General features: G+C 51.0%; 1 protein-coding gene across 3 annotated transcripts in view; it reads right to left on the bottom strand.

The window, feature by feature from the left end:
- CNTFR (ciliary neurotrophic factor receptor) overlaps positions 1–15,907 on the bottom strand; it is a 204,577-nt gene extending 188,670 nt beyond the window's left edge. For 2 of the 3 annotated variants that reach the window (XM_034072899.1, XM_034072898.1), the window contains exon 1: positions 15,855–15,907. The gene's annotated coding sequence lies outside the window, so the exon portion shown is untranslated. Of the gene's footprint in view, positions 1–13,534; positions 13,550–15,854 lie in introns of those variants that run through there. The other variant, XM_034072900.1, reaches the window with a different exon arrangement.
- Positions 15,908–16,285: the final 378 nt, after the last annotated feature.

Below are 16,285 nucleotides of genomic sequence, written 5' to 3'. Positions count from 1 at the left end.
AGGCAGAAAAGACTCACTGTATTATCCCTTCAACTATCAGGTTAGAGCAACTTGCCCTGCTCTCCTTCAGAAGCCCCAAGGAGGGCAGCTACAGCTGTCAGCATGGCTGGGTGAAAGCCATGCGACTGCAGACCTGGAGCTACAAATAGGAGAGAAGTGGCTCACAAGAGTGGCTGCTGGCTTCTCCCACACTCACAGTTTGACACAGACAGCTCTGGAAGGGTCTGAAATACTGCCCTGCTGAACAGAGTCTACAAATTCAGAAGTGAGACCAATTCAAAATGTCAATGCTTTGACCAGGACAGAGCAGAGAACAAGCTGGGAAAAGGTCTGAGTGGCTGATTTACATGGGGAAGAGAGAGCATCCCTGAGGGAGGATGCCTGGAGCAGAAAAGTGAAGAAAAACACTATGTGAACAGTGTGGACAGTCTCTGACAGGATGATTTGGCAAGTTGGAGTTTACTCTGATGGAGCTGCTGTTTGCTTTCTCTTCCCTTCCATAACAGGGTCCAAAGCCCCTACAGAAAATATAATAAGTAACAAACCCCAGGACTCTTCCTCCCTCAAGTGCATCTTCACTTGGATATCCAGCCCTGTCCACAGTTTAAACATCCCCATCTCATCAACAACACATGCAGCCCATCAGGGCTTTGGTCTTTCACAGGCCAAACTTCATGTTCTGGCCTGTCTTAAGAGGGGGGTATGGTCATTGTAACAGCACTGTTCACCATGGACAGTAAAGTGACTCTGGTTTTGCATCAGTCCAGCCAGGACTCAGCTCCAGCCCTTTCCCCTCTGGTATAAAACACCTACCAAACATCAAGGAAACCCCACTCCCAGCCTTTTGGTGGCCCTACTTGTGCCATGCTTGCATAGGAATCACTGCCCAAAGAACATCACATCTAGGTGCTGCAGCACTGCTCAAGGAGCACGGAACACTTCCGCTCTTGATCTGCGATGCATTTGTTTTGTGTTCCAGGCAGTGGCAGGTCTTATTTGTAAGATCATGAAGCAGTGTGAAGCCTAACATGAACATGCCAATTAGATGCTCCAAGCCCCGCGCTCAGCAGAAGGTCAAGAGCATGCAGTGCCGTCTTGCCGGCACTCAGCCGCATGCTCCCTGCGTCAATCAGGCTCCTCCGATGCGATGTTCTGAGGAGGGTTTACAACAGCATCCACAGCTTTGCTTTTATGGTGCAAGAGGAAACTGGGAGTGGGGGGAGAAATAAGAGTTGATTTTTGTCTTGGTGTGGTTTTGTTTTAAACAGGCAGGCCAGACGTGTAACAGCCTCACAACTTCGAGCTGTTTTGATCCAGCCAGCCCCCTCTCTGCTGAGTTCTGGCAGGAGACAGGCACAAAACACCAATTAAAGACAAGTTATGCTTTTTCTGTCAAGCAAAAAAGAAAAGGGGGGGTGAGGGGGGAGAAGGGGAGAGACTGCGGGGGAGGGAAATAAACCCTGGAGTCATTTTGCTTTCAAACCAAGCTGTCAAGGCAGGGCCCTCTCTTCCCATCTCCTGCCGAGGAAGAGCAAGGGAGCACCTATGTGCCTGCTGCGTACGCATGGCATTAGTCATCAGACCACACCATCAGTCACTTGGCATATCAGTCCAAGCCATGCCCTCACTTTCCCTGGGGCATCCATCAAAGCCTGTGACAGGCAACAAGAGCGGCAGATTCCTAGTGGAGATGACTTGGATGAGTGTAGGCTCCACCAGCTCCACTGATGAGAATCCCCACTTAGGGGCAATCAGGCTGGGGAAAAACAAAGCTAAAGAGCAGCACAGGCTCAATGCACTAGCTCATCTGGCCACATCAGCAGCTCACTTTTTCCATGGCAGAGACATGCACAGCTGGCACAAGCATGCAAACTGCCTATTCTGCCATGGAGGTTACTGAGGTTGAAGTCTCCCTGCACAGCCAGCATCCCTCCTGGCTTGAAGCTGGGCTCAGGACAGCAAGCTGAGAGCTTCCCCCATATATTCCAGACCACTGCTTGGTTCAGGGCAATGATACCTGCCATGGCAACATACTGCTGAGGAGCCACAGCACCCAGCATAGACACAGCAAGCTCTCCATCACTTTGGGCAGTTACAGCTCTGAACCTACCCTGAGCATCTGCAAGCCTTGCCCAGATCTCCCCAGGCAAGCATCAGTCTTGCAGCCGGACAGACTATAAGAGCACAAAGATCCCTCCAGGCTTTATTTTTGCATGCGACTGAGGAAGGTAAATAGCAAGCACAGCCACTTCTAGGGTGGAATATGTCAGATATTTTAGCAGGGCATGAGCATCAATCCCAGCTTTAACATCATATTTACTCTCTCAGCAAAGCCCCTTTCGCAAAGCCTGTTGGTACTGATGAGGGAATCAGCTTCACTCCCAGCCTTTTCCTTACAGGTCTCTCTGAAAGCAATAGTGAACTACAGCAGCAAAGCCATCCCAGGACCTAATGCACATTCTCATTTCAACAGGGTGGCAGCTATGCTGGGCTGTCCACTCCCAAGGGGGGATACCGTTAGCAGGGAGCAACACACAGCCTGGTCTTCTGGGCTGGATCCATCCCACAATTAACAGGGATGAGGAGGGAAGAGCATCACTTCCCTGGTTAGGTCTGCTTTGGCTGGCAGCATGCACTCCCAGCTTGCTAGTGAGTGCCCTGCTTATTAGCATGGGGTCACTCAACTGCAGCAGGGCACAAGCACTACTTGGTTATTGCAACACCACTCACGTCCACTGCTGTGGAACTGTTGAATTTCCTTTAAGAGCTCTGAATTTAAGGGAGGAAAATAAAAACCCCCACAAAGAGTTGCAGGATCTCTGTAAACTTACCAGGGGAAAAAGAAAGTGAATCTTTGAGACTCTTGACCTTGACAATGTCCTTATAATTACAAGACTATTTATTTTCAGTTGAACCCCAACTATTGAACAGACAGTCAAGTTGTTTTTTTTCCTTAGCAGATGATTATCCTGCCCAACTAATCTAATGAAAATTATCAGGAGGCTGCTGACCTCCTGCTACATGTGTTAAATAATACACAAAGCTTCAGGATCAGACAGGCAAATCATAACCCTGCCTTATCTTAATCACTTTCTGTACAGCTCCAGGCTTGCTCCACTCATGTTTGGCCGTGTTAGCCAAATGCTGTCTCAGTGGAAACCACAGCAGAGCCAGCCCTGAGAATTGCACAGCAAAAAGTTACCTCTGTAAGATTTATTCTTGTGGAAGCCAAGAGCTGCAGTAGCAGATATATTTAGTCTCTAAGACGTTGTCTGGCTCCTGAGCTTGTAACATGAGGTGATGGTTCCCTGGCATGGGGCTTTGGGGAAAACCAGCATTGTCCTGCTGCTTTGATGAAGCGTAACAAGGAAGGAATGGTCTAAAAAAGGGGTGCATAAAGGGGCTCATTGGTCCAGATAGGAAAATCCACTCTTTCCACTCCATCTTCTTGGCTCACCACTTGTTTCTGGCTCGTCCTGCAGACAGAGCTGCCCTCCTCCTTTGGAGGTGCCAGAGCACTGCCAGCTATGTGAGAATTGGGACAAAGTAGGAGGACCCAACATTGGGGGTCCTCTGTCTCCAGCTCAGGGCACACTGTAGGGCAAGGGGATCTGCAGCAATCCTGTCCCACTTACTGCAATCCCCCTCTCCTTCAGGGGAGGCAAAAGCAGCAGCTGGAAGAGATAAAAACCACAACAAGCAATTCAGGAGGCAGGACCTCTCCACAAGGAGCCACAAAAGAAAGTTATCACACACTTGTGCTCGAGCAGCACACACAGCATGAGGAACAGATTGCATAGGGGTCACTTCAAGCCTAAAATAGGTTTCCACTTGGGAAGCTACTGAGAACTGTGGAGACACACTTCTAAAGGACAAGCTATTTCTATGTTCCCCCTACCTTACATGAAACCCCAGGTACAACACCACAGAGAAGACTCTTATCCAGCCTGGCCTTACCCTGAAACACCCATTGTGTCTTGATCTTTCAGACCCCCCTGTACAGGAACTCAAGTTTGCCATCAATCACTGCTGCAGTCAGGAACCACCTTGCAGACCTTGTAAACCACCGCCAGCCTCAGACACAGCAGCCTGCTCCTGCCCCACAGCCCTTTAGTTCCTCTTCCCACCCCAAAACACCTGATTTACCCTGGCTACCATGGGATTTGAGTTGCTTTTCTCTAGTTGGGGAGGTGCTATGCAAGCCACAGGCAGGCAGGATTTCTCTTCTTTTAAATGGCCAATTTCTTCCCTCTTACAACTTTCTAGAACAAAAGGGTCAAACAGCCTCCTCTAAAGTGAGCAGAAACAAAGACCAAGGTAGGTTTAGGCATAATAGAAGAGAGAGCAAGAGAAATAATAGAAAGGCAGGCAGGAAATAGCACAAGATTCAGCTTTGGGGAAATACCAGCTAACACATGCAAGGAAAATGATCCGTGGCAGGGATATTCAAAGGGAAGCAGAAATCTGGGAAAAATTAATGTCCACAGCAGCAATTGTGGAGGGGCAGTGAGCAGGCTGGGCTTTGAAACCAAGCACTGCCAAGGCAGGGGCTCTACATAGGGCAGATCCCACCTCTATGGAAGGGAGGAGGTGCTGCCCTGCTGCTCTGTGGACATAGCTGTGCCCATGGGTGTCTTCAGAGAGATGAGCCTAAGCCATAGGGAGCCTGGTCACACCATCTGGGCACAGTATGGCTAAAAGGGTTAACCAGTCCTTTGTTTTCCTCCCCTCTTTTCAGTTTTATAAAGCTGTCTGTTGCTGAGGCACCCCAGCTACTAATGGAAGACATTAGAATGGCAATTAAATTCCTCCACCTCCTAGCCTGGGTGACAGGAGCAACCTCAGGCTTCTGGTCATTGAAGCCAAAGCTGTAATTTGCTCGTGTCACAGCCTTGCTCCATCCTCTGCACTTAAAAGCCAAGATGCAGGTCAGCTCATGCCTCTGCCATCTAGCAGCTGCTTGGTGTGCTCCATGGGCATGGTGATGAGTGCCAGGGCTGCAAGAGGGCCACTGGCCAGGTTGAACTGGCATCACCCTACTGAGTTATGTGGAATGCTCTGAACTGGAAAATGCTGTGCAGGGACAGCTGAGACAGCTCCCAGCAGACACCATGCAGGGTCTGGTGGATGCACAGTCAGAAGTGAGAGCCTGGCAAAAGCCAGAAAGTTACAGCTGTCTCAGGATTAGCTCTATCATCAGGCCTGGTCAAGGAGGGTGTTTGTACAAGAGGAAGGGATGGATTTAAACCCATACTACACAAAGCCCTCAAAAATGCTCTGAGGACTAAAGCTGGAGCTGTCTGCTGGTGGTGGGACCAAGGGATGGCTCCAGCTCCAGTGCCTGCGGTCATCCCTGGCTCTCTGCATGAGCTGCTCCAGAGCAGAGGTGGTACCATCCTCTTCTCATGCCAAGAAACAGGCTCTGAGCCCAGCTCACATGCTGGGAGAAGGTTGTGACTGCCTGCGAGGGACTACAACACACCAGAGCTTGCAAACGCATGTTCTGGGGAGGGTTCTTTTCTCCACAAGCTCACTTACAGCTGGAGACATGTGTCTGTGCTTGTCCCCACGGCAGACAGCAGCAATAGAGGCATCCTCTGGTGCCAGCAGAGCATAGCAAAGTGTTAGTGACAGCCTCCGGGGATATGAGAGCAATTTACTCACCACATACAGACAAGTGTTCTCCTTCCTTGCTGAAATCCAGCAGTAAAGCTGCTGATTAGTGTCACTCATCCTCGTTCTCTTAAGGCAGGCACCCAGCCTGCTGGGACTCTGCTGAGAACCCACCAGCTCATTGCATGCACTGCTCACCACTAAGAGCTAGGTTAGATGGAAGCCTGAGGAGGAGGAAGTGATTGCATGCAAGTCCCTACCATTGCCCTCTCCATCCCAGCACCTCTTTTCCAGTGCAAGCCATGGCTTTGTCTGCTGCTTTTGAACACCCTTTGCCAGCTGATTTCAGCATGGCCTGAGCAATAGGGAAAAGTGAAGCTAAAATCTGTTTCTCTTCACATATTCACTAGCAGAGCTGCTGCTCCAGCCCCTTCGTGTTACTGCCAGTGACAGCAGAGGCAGGAGGAGCACAGCTGGACTCCTCCAAGGCAGAGATGAAGCAGGGTGAGCTGTTGCAGGGCCAGCACTTAGGAGAAAAGCATCTTCAGCTTGACAACTCAGCAAATTTGATCTGGAACTGGCAAGAGAGAAAAAAATGTAAAGCCTTTAAATGTCATCTCAGGGTTTGGCAGCCAGAAGAACTAAAGACAGAGACAGATAAGCACACAGTGCTGTGCAGAGTACCAGATGCCCTGCTTTGGTCTATGCAGAGTATTTACTAATGTGTCCCACAGCTGGCATGAGCTGTGAGCAACTCAAGAAATCTGGTTTTCTGCCACCAGCTCTGCTTTGGGACCTCAAGGGAATCCCAAACCACCCCAGGTTGCAGTTTCCCCTCATTGCAGGCAATGATGCTTCCCTGCAACCTCATGCAGTGGCAAGGTTAAAGGCTGACCCTGGTGACCTACTGTAGCAAGCAGCCTTGGGGAGCCCTTCCAGCCTAAATGCAGATATGCAGTAAGCCAAACCTCTTGTTTAGGTCCTAGACCCAAAGTCTGGTCAGACCATCCCAATTCCTTGTTGTAAGAGGGAAAGTCAAAATCATCAACCCACTTCCTTTGCCATTGACATCTATGACCTGGGCAAGTCACATAGTCTTCTTCTTCCTCCCTCTATCAGCTCTGGGGAGACAACAAGCCCATCAGTGCTCAACCAGTGCTCCTCTATGCATAAGGCAGCACTACTTGGACAAAACCCAGCATAGCTGGCCTGACTGCAGGTGAACACGTGCCAAAACTAGGAAACACAAATACCACATGCCTGTGAAGTCAAGGACCCACCATGGCTGTTGGACAAGTTTCTCTTCATTCTTGCTTTGCAGAGGAGCAAGCTAGGATGAACCTGATGTCTCTGATAAAAAACAGAGGGCTGTGATGCAGCAGATATATCTATACTTCAAAAAGCACTGTGCAGAGTGGGGATATGGAGCACTCCCAGTCCTTGTCCCATCTAAACAAGCCAAAACAACTTGGTATGTTTCAGCATTCATAGAATCATAGAAACAGTCACAGAATCAAGTAGGTTGGAAGAGATCTTTAAGATCCTTGAGTCCAGCCTTTCCCCCAGCATTGCTCTGAGAGGTCAACAAGCATCAAACCAGAGCCCAGCAAGCAGGGTATGTGGATGGGAAATGGCTGATGGCAACTTGCTGGACATCTAAAGGATGGATAATCCCCAGGAAATCCCCACTGGGAGTCCCCAAGTACATGCTTACCATGTCCTGCCACAATCTGGTTTCACAGACCTCAGACTGCACCTTTTGCTGGTAAAATAACTCAAACTGCAGCCAAAAAATGGGGAGCACCCAGTCTGTTCTGATAGCTGGGACATTACAGAAGTGCCCCATTAAAAAGAACAAGGGGTTTCTGCTAGGTGGCATAGCAGATCTGTGGCACAGCCAAAAATAGTATCCAGCCACTTTGCTCTGTCCTGCACAGATTTAGCATTACCCAGTGCTCTGTGCCCCGTCACAGTACTTACTTTCATGCACAAAACAAAACCTAGACTTGCCAACATACCCAATGGGCCTGTCAAACTAATCACGTTAGGAGGGCTGGAAACACACCAGCAGCAAGAGCTGGCCCCTGCTCCAGAGCCCTTGCAGAAATCACGCATCCAGGAGACGGAAAAGCCTTTGTCGTTCCCGGAACCAGGTCAATAAAAGCAGAGACGACTCCATCCAGAGAGAGAGACTCTTTTTGTATGAATCACAAGAAAGAGCAGCTTCAGCTCCCCCAGCTGTAAATAGGTGGGCAGCCACAACGAGCCGGCACGGAAACATGTCTGTGCAACACATGTGGGGAACCAGCCTCCCCACACATGTCCAGGGTCTGGGGTGAGAGGAAACGCTCCTATCCACAGTGTGGGAGAGCTGTGAAGAGCAGCGGCCGCTATTTGGTGTGACTTCCCCCCCACTACCCCCAAGCCCTTTCCAGCTGTGTTCCCAAATCAAGCAGCCTTCCACCAATACAGGAGTATAGCGTGCCGGGGACAGACAACAGGCGAGGCAAGGATATCAAAGCTGAGCAATCCCAGGCGGCTTGGAAGGGCCTCGTATTCATGCAGTGAGAATAATCCACCCTTCTTGGAGCAAAACCACCCCAAGTACACTTTGTCCAGGTGCCTCTGAACAAAACTGCCCCCTCCCCAAACCCACAGTTATCTGTGGGTGCACCTTTGCCTCAACAGTGTTATTTCTAGAGCTCTTTTCTAAGTGAGAAGCCCAGAGGACTGGACAGAGATGTTTGATTGAATTTCAGAGCAGCCACAGCCTTTTGTTCCCTCTCCTTTTAATGTATTTATTTTTCAAACCCTTAGTTCTGATGCACAGAGGAGGATAAATTACACATTGGCAAAGTTTGGCACAGGCTGCCTTCTCTTTATATCTGAGAGCCAGGCTCTATCCACAGGAGGGGATGTGTCCTCGTTATCACCAGCATTTTTTAGGCCATGGACAAAAGGACCACGGTGCAGAAAGTGTACCTATAATCCAAATAGGAGCAAAGTTGTTTTATAACATGTAATACTGTTTAATTTCACAAGTGAATGCTCATGCTTGGCCCCAGGAACCCCAGCCCAGACAGGCAAGCAGCAGCAGATCCCTCCTTCTGCATTGATCAGCTTGAAGAACTCCAGTGAAGGGAGCTTTACACTTCTCACAGATTATCCTATACAGCGTGCAATAGCTGCCGTGCCTGCATGGGATTTGGGCAGGGATCAGCCTGACTTGTGCTGCTGGGCATTTATAAAGCATACAGCCTTGGTGGTCACTTTGGAAGAAGCTATTTCTAGAGCAAAGAAGATGTTGTGGTCAAAACGCAGCCGCCTTCTCTACCTCCCCATCCACCCCAAAATGCAATGTCTCCCCTGCAGCACTGGGAAGCCATGGCAATAGCATGGAGCAGAGATAGCTGGGTGTCTCAGCCCCACATGGCAATGGCATGGTCCTGCAAGTTTCCAAGTTATTCTCACCCGTTCTCCAGAGACTGAGAAAGCCACCAGAGACCACGAGAAGTATGAAAATACTAGGCTGCAACTCTGTGAACAAAATGCATTCACTGGCTTAACACCCACATAATTACAAGCAGGCGGCATCCCTTGATAACTGCTAGCAGAGGGATGTGCCTAGCTGTGTGCTTGCTTTGGGGGAGTCTGTGACACTGCCTACAAACGCAAAGCTGTCCACTAGTCTCTACAGTTGGCCCTGCCTTGCTCCAAGGATCTTCTTCTCTCTGAATAGAAACTATCTTGCTTCTCCCAAGGAGATCTGAGCCATCCAGTGCTATTCCCAGGGCTGAGCATGGCCCTCAGGGGATATTTGTATGCTGAGGGGCTGGATTCAAACCCTCCTGATTCAGGCTGCTCTGACAGTGTTGAGGACTTCATCCCTAATGGAGGAGAGGATGCTTTAGATATATAGTTGTCATTCCCATCATCAGTGAGTGATGCTGGGAATGACAGCGGGCTGTGCTCTCCATGCTCATTCACCAGCCAACTCCCTGGCTCCACCTGGCTCCTACTGGCTCTTAACACCACTGGTGGGAATGGGCAGCACACTGCCCTCTCCTCACGGGGCAGAGTGAACTGACCAGGAAATACCAATTGATCCAATGGATAATAAGCGTGAAGTGAGAGCAGTCCCAGAGCAGCCCCTTGTCCCTCCTCTCAGAGGGGAACCAATCACCCACCACCAGGGCCAGCAAGGTCCAGGCTGCGAGTCACTTCCAGTATCAGATCAAAGCCTCTCCAGCAGCCTTTCCTCATCCATTTCTTGTGCTGCTTCCCCTACCAGATCCCTTCTCACAGGGTATGTTGCATATTATTTAAATGCAACCAGGTCTGGGCAAGCCAGACTTCAGTTGATCCCATCGTGTCCTCTCTCTAAGGCAAGGCTAAGACAGGGGTTAGAATCCCTCTACTAGCTGTTGCAAACACAACTGCGACTGCAGTACGGCATCATTTATTGCAAACCCTTACAGAGTTCCTCCTCCAGCCTCCCCGGAGCAGGGAGCAGCAGAAAGTGATCCTCCTGGGGAGAACAGAGAGGAGATTTACCACATAATGGGCACCAGTGTTTATTCTTCTAACTGCTGCAGCTTTCCTTTCCTTTCCTTTGCAACTTTATGAACATCACTCACTGACGGCAGCATCCCCAGAGGGCACCGCAAGTCACCTAAAGGAAGGCAGCCTCTTCCAGGGCCGGCATCCAGACAGACGGAGTGCGGCAGCCACGCTGCCCAGACAGCTTACAGCCACATCACCGGATCAGCGGTGCCTCAAGAGGGCTTCGATGACATCTTTAGGGTGTCACGGCCAATTAGAGCCCTGTCTATACCCTCTAATTAGGTAACACCTTCAGACAAATCACCCTTTCCACTTTAGACCATGTCACGCCTTCGATATGATCCTTAATTGACTTAAGAGTAGACTCAGCACTTCTTCCCGGACCTCCTTCCACTCTACGAGGCTTTTCAAAACAAATAAACCCCTGGTCCTCAGCCCTGGCTCGGAAACCAGCTGGGGAAAAGCCCTTCCATCCATTCACACAGGCACGCACCCGCATGGCTCGAAACAAACCCCCCATCAGAAGTACAAAGCAAACGCACTGACACAGCGGCATCGTCCTCCTCTGATCTCTCGTTTCTAGCCATCCTAGTGCTACTTTCAACAACAGTCAGCAAAGCCTTTTCTAGGAGAACAGGAGTATTTGCAGTGCATTAGCGTCCTACTAAAAACATTGCCTGGGGGCTTGTGAGGAAAGTGGTGCTTCAGCAGAGGAGCCCGATATCTGGCAGCAGAAGGCACTAAAAAAAACCCTAACCGTTTAGAAATTAATATGCCAGAATGCTATCACGCCTCAACATTTCAATCCAGAAGCTTGATCTCTGTTTTCATTAAGCAATGAATAAACTGAAACGATCCGAATGTATTCCGTCTCCCACTAGCACAAAATTTTAAATAGATAGGCAAAATATACTCCACTATCATAACTGCAAACATGCTGAACAGAAACTATCAAAATTCATAGAATATAAATATTGGGTCCTTCCAAGCCTGCTATGAGAACAATGTCTCTTTATTTGCTTTTCATGAGGTTTGTTATAACAAAGGATAAAGACTGCAGTATAGAGTATTTTAATATACATACAAGCATTCACATCTGGAATAATAGATTTTAAGGACAGAAGGCAATATTACCGCTGAATGTATGCAGAAATGCGTAAACACACCTTCAAAAACATATTCTTTGCACCCTACTCAGGTATATACACGGACTCATACGTACAATATATGTAATTACATACACCCCCACAAGGTTTTTGATCGATTAGAACCATTCATTACATTGAACTCTGTAAAGTTTTTGCTGCTTTGGGAAAACATGACCCTGAGGAGACATCACACGTGAACTTAACATCCAGCAGAAAATGAAACTATAACACACTGCATCTTGAAAGCCAGCCCTGAATCTAACTTAATCCCTTCTCTGGACAATGCCTCCAGAGAGGCATTAAAACCAAGCTAGGTGTTTTCCTGGATTTCCCAAACTCCCCGGAGACTCCCTGGCAGTCTGGCTGCATCCATCTCCTCCCCGCTTCGGAGATGTTTCCGGCTGATCGCTCCCATCCTTACTCCTGCTGCTCCCACGGCCGCCTGATCCAGCGGAGCAGCATCCGCTGCAGGACGAGGTACGCGGGGAACCGCTCGGGTTTTAACACTCGGAGCGTGGAGGGGGGTGATGTGCGGGCTGGAAGGGTCAAGAGCAGCTTTGCATCCTCCTTCCCCATCCCCGACAAAGGGATTCCAGCAGATCTCATGCCCCCTAGTGTCATCCAGGCGAACGGACCGGCACCGGGTACCACACGGCCCAGACAGTGCCACGGACTTAACCCAGAGTCAAGCCAGCATCGTGTCCTGCTGGTGTCTGGAGGGCAGTTACCTGCCATTTCCCACAGCTCAGGTGAAAGGCAGCCTGAGCTTCCTTGGTCTCCCGACCACCTCCAGAGCAGCAATAGTCCCCCAAGTGTCCCCATGCCCAGCACAGACCCACCTCTGTTACACTCCCACAGAGCCTCAGCGAAATCTGCCCCACCAGAAGATAGCCCGAGCGGTGTCCCTGGCGAGGGACCAAAAGGAGGAGGCAGAGAGCATCTGCAGTGGACACTGTCCAGAATACAGCTCCTCCTAAAAATAGATGGTCCCTGGAAGGGCACGGCACTTCCAGGGAGTGGGAACGCTTGGTGCTTGGGAGCTCAGGGTTTGGGATGTCAAAACTTCAAAGTGTATGATGCATGACACTGCTTTTGCACTAAGTCAGCAAATTCCCCATGAGAGCACCTGTGGCACTGAGCTCTGACCATTAGCACGAGAGGCAATGCACAAAAAGCGGCATCGTCGCCTGCCCGCCTGCTCTGACCAAACAATAAGATCCAGTATCTCCCAGAACAACGGCCATGATGACTGCAATACTAATGGGTGCAACTGGCACTGAACCCTGCACACGGAGCACCTGAACAAGAGGAAGGTGTTGGACAGAGCATGTGAAATGTGCACTGACCCTGTGCATCTGCCTCAGTTTCCCCACCTGTCCAGCAGCCCTGATGCAGCTTGCCCTCTCTTATCTTGGTCATCCTTCCTCGTTCAACTATTAGCTCTTGTGGGGAGAGTCACACACTCTAGAGGCCACAGACAGCACCCAGAACTCTGACCCCTTCCAGCATATGCTAGCAGCACACAGGCAACCTCGGCAACTCATTGCCAAAATTTGGAGGAATTCTCCCCAGGGCACTGACCTGGGTATGCTGCTTTCTTCTGCAACACCGAGCAGGGACTATAGCTTAGAATAATGGGGAAGTAACTCAGTTCAGTGCTGACAAAGCATCACAAGCCCCAGCGGGGTGGGAGGGGAGGAAGTGTCCTTCCCTCACGCTGCCATGCCTGGTATACATCATGTTTAGGGCCAGGCATACGTCACCGACACAAAATGGACAAATTGGAGGGATTTCAGAAAAACGAGCGACAAAAATGATCAGGAGGCAGAAGGGATTGATTTACAAGGGGAGAGATTAAAAGAGCTGCGATCAGTCTAGCTGGGCTGAGCAAGTACTGACAGAAGCAGTCGGATGCTAATCTGCAAATGGGATGAAAATGGTACAGGAAGGAATAATTTAGCATCTTCAGCAGAAATGGGTTGAAATTAAGAGAAACTCGGGGCTGAGTAGCTAGGAAAAAATTCCAAACAACTAAACCAACCCAAAATAAAACTCCTTTCCCAATTGTGCATGACCATCTCTATCAAAGCACACAAAGTCACAAAAACTCTTTCTGCTTAGGACAAGAACCCTTGGGAGCAACTCTGCCTCGCTGCCTAAGGCAACACACATACACACTCACACAGAACCCTTTCCCACCCCAGACTCACACTCAGGATTGCTGCAGGGCCTCCACGTTAACCCGAGAGGATGGAGGCTTCACCCTTGCCGGAAAGCAGCGGAGAGTGAAGGCTCAAGCTGTCCGGACCGGTGGGAAGGTCCCTGCAGAAGGATGCCTTTGCGTTCCCAGGTCTTCGTGGAGGAAAGGTGCTGAGATGGCTTCCTGCGAAGTCGCAGGAGTGAGCTCAGCTGCGAGCACTCAGATATTTACACACAAACAGCACATTACTCAGCAACTCCCATTTGTCAGGCGTAATGGCAGCGGCAGCAATAATAAACGACAGAGCTGAGAGACAGACTCCCCAGGCGCACAACCAGCCCCAGCCTGAGCTGGAGCAGGATGCATTCCTCCAGCTTGCAGGGGAATTAATTGAGAGTGGCCAGGAGCTGGGGTTTGCACCCACAAAACTCCTGCTGCCGGCTTTGGAAAGTGAGACACATCTCCAAAGCTGAGCTTTGGCTGCACAGTTATTTGTACGTGTATGCACATCACAAGCTTTCTGGCTCCAAAAGGTACCAGGGATTCTCTTTTCCCAAGTCCAAGAGGTGCTGAGCACCTCCCATAAGAATGGGGACAGACCTTCTTGGTAAGATCGGGTCCTCTCAGGGTAAATCAGACCAAAGATAACACACAGTTGTTAGATCGTGGCTTGGCCTGCTCTGACAATAGGCTCTGATGAAGTTATCTTAAAGGGATGTTGCAAAGAAGTCTGCCAGGCATAGGGCTCCCATTTCCAAAGCACAGCCTGGCTTTGAAAACTCTACCCTCCCCAGTGAGCCCCAGAGAGCTCTGGTACTCATACCTGGTCCCAGTGAGATGCTTGGTTGGACACGAGCATCCCTTGCACATTTCCAGCCATCACAGCAAAGCACTAAGTCCTCACAGAGGGACAGGACAAGGAGCAGGAAAGGCTGCTCCCACATATTTGCACGTTTTGCAGGAAGCATCCAATGTCCCTGCAGCCTCGCTGCCTGCACACACCATGGCAGGACCAGCAGCAGCGTGTGCAAGTCCTGTCCTTCACTGGGGTAAACAACATGCGGGCATGGTCAGAGTTAAATGAGCAGAATCACAGCAGAAGTCAGCAAGTTCCTGACCAAAAACCAATCTGAGGAAAGGACCTCCTGGACTATCCCGCAAATTAAAACACAAAGAGATAGGAAAGAGAAATCAAATGGCTTTGCAAGCAATCCTCTTTCTGCAACCTGCACTCTGTACAGACCCTCCACATCTGCCTGTAAGCACAGGGTGTGGAAGAAAGGGGCTTTCTAAGAGAGTGAAGAAGTGCTGATCTTTATACCCAAAAAGTTTAGCAGACTAAGAAACAACTACCAGGGGAGACAGGGACATCCAAACGTGCAGACCAGGTTCTGTCCCCAGCGAAGGCAGCGCAGATTAGCTCCTGAGCTGGTTGGAGTCCCAACCCGGTTTTAGGATTGCAGTGGGGGAAGTCACCGAGATCTGGAAATGTCAGGGAGTTTGTGCAGCAAAGGGATCGGTGTGTATTATGCAATTCTGGAAGGCAGCTCTCGTACTCACGCTCGGGATGAACTGCCTAGCCCAGGGAGAGCAGTTCCACGGAAGCGCCATGCAGATGCTTTTCTTATAAAATCACACCACCCCCTCAAAAGAAAATAGCAATAATTGAGAATTAAAGCACTGCCGCAGCAGAGGAAAGGGCAGTTTGCGCCTTTGGAGCGACGAAGGGACAAAAAATCGCTCTCCCGCCCAGGAAATCCACGGGCTCCGGTTTACAAAAGAGCCACCCCGCAACCTCAGCTCCAGCCCTGCTCATGCAATGCAGCACGCAGGAGGGCTCATCCCTTCCCACCCTTCAACCTGACGCCGCTCGCAGCGGCTGCGATGCCGTCCCTTCCGGGGGAACAGGGGTCCCACCGTGCCTGGGGTGTGCGGAGCGCGTCCCCCCATCCCTTTCCCGTTGGGAACGCCCGGCGGGCCGGGACGCGGGGCGGACACGCACGGAGGAGCAGGAAAAGTTAAGTTGCCCAAATTGTTTCCTCACAGGGTTCGCCCCTTCCCCGACGGAAGGGGGTGGGGGGAATGGGGTGGGGGAGACGCGGACATGCGTGGGGAAAGGTGCGCGGCTGCGGGGCGGGAGGGACGGAACAGCAGGCGCGGAACGGGGGAAGCAGGAACGTTCCCACTCCCCTTTTTCGCTTCCCAGAAAGGCAGCAGTGCTCCGGCGCCGGGCACCGCTGCCCCCCGCTGCCCCCGTCCAGCGGGTGGTGTGGGGGTTATGGTGGGGGACACCCCGCACCGCCCTCCGTCCCCGTCCGCCCGGTACTCACGGCGCCGTCCTTGCCGCCGCTCCCGGCTCTTTACCCCATGCAACCACCGGCTGCTTCTGCACCGGCTCGGGGGCTATAAGCTCTTTTAAACTCCAGCACATAACCCATGTGACCGCAGAAGCCACTGGTAAGGAGCGCCGGGGAGCCAGCGATGAGCTCAGCCCGCACCCCCCGGCACAGCGCCGCGGACGCGCTCCCGGCCCCGCCGCTCTGCGCGCACCCGCCCCACGCACCCGCACACACTGACACACGCACACACAGATCCACGCGTGGCCACGCTGGTACCGGCGAGCTCTTGTACCCCAACACGGGAGCACACCCATGAGGACACGCAGCTCCCCCCCCATCCCCACACACACATCCCAGTGGATGCTGGAGCTGGAGGGAGGCACCGCACACACCATTACCCCCTTCCCCGTGTAAATGCACAC

This window comes from Melopsittacus undulatus, chromosome Z (assembly GCF_012275295.1).
Source record: "Melopsittacus undulatus isolate bMelUnd1 chromosome Z, bMelUnd1.mat.Z, whole genome shotgun sequence".
In the NCBI taxonomy this organism is placed as follows: Eukaryota; Metazoa; Chordata; class Aves; order Psittaciformes; family Psittaculidae; genus Melopsittacus; species Melopsittacus undulatus.
The sequence above is the reverse complement of the archived record's forward strand: the minus strand, read 5'-3'. Positions and strand labels throughout refer to the sequence as shown.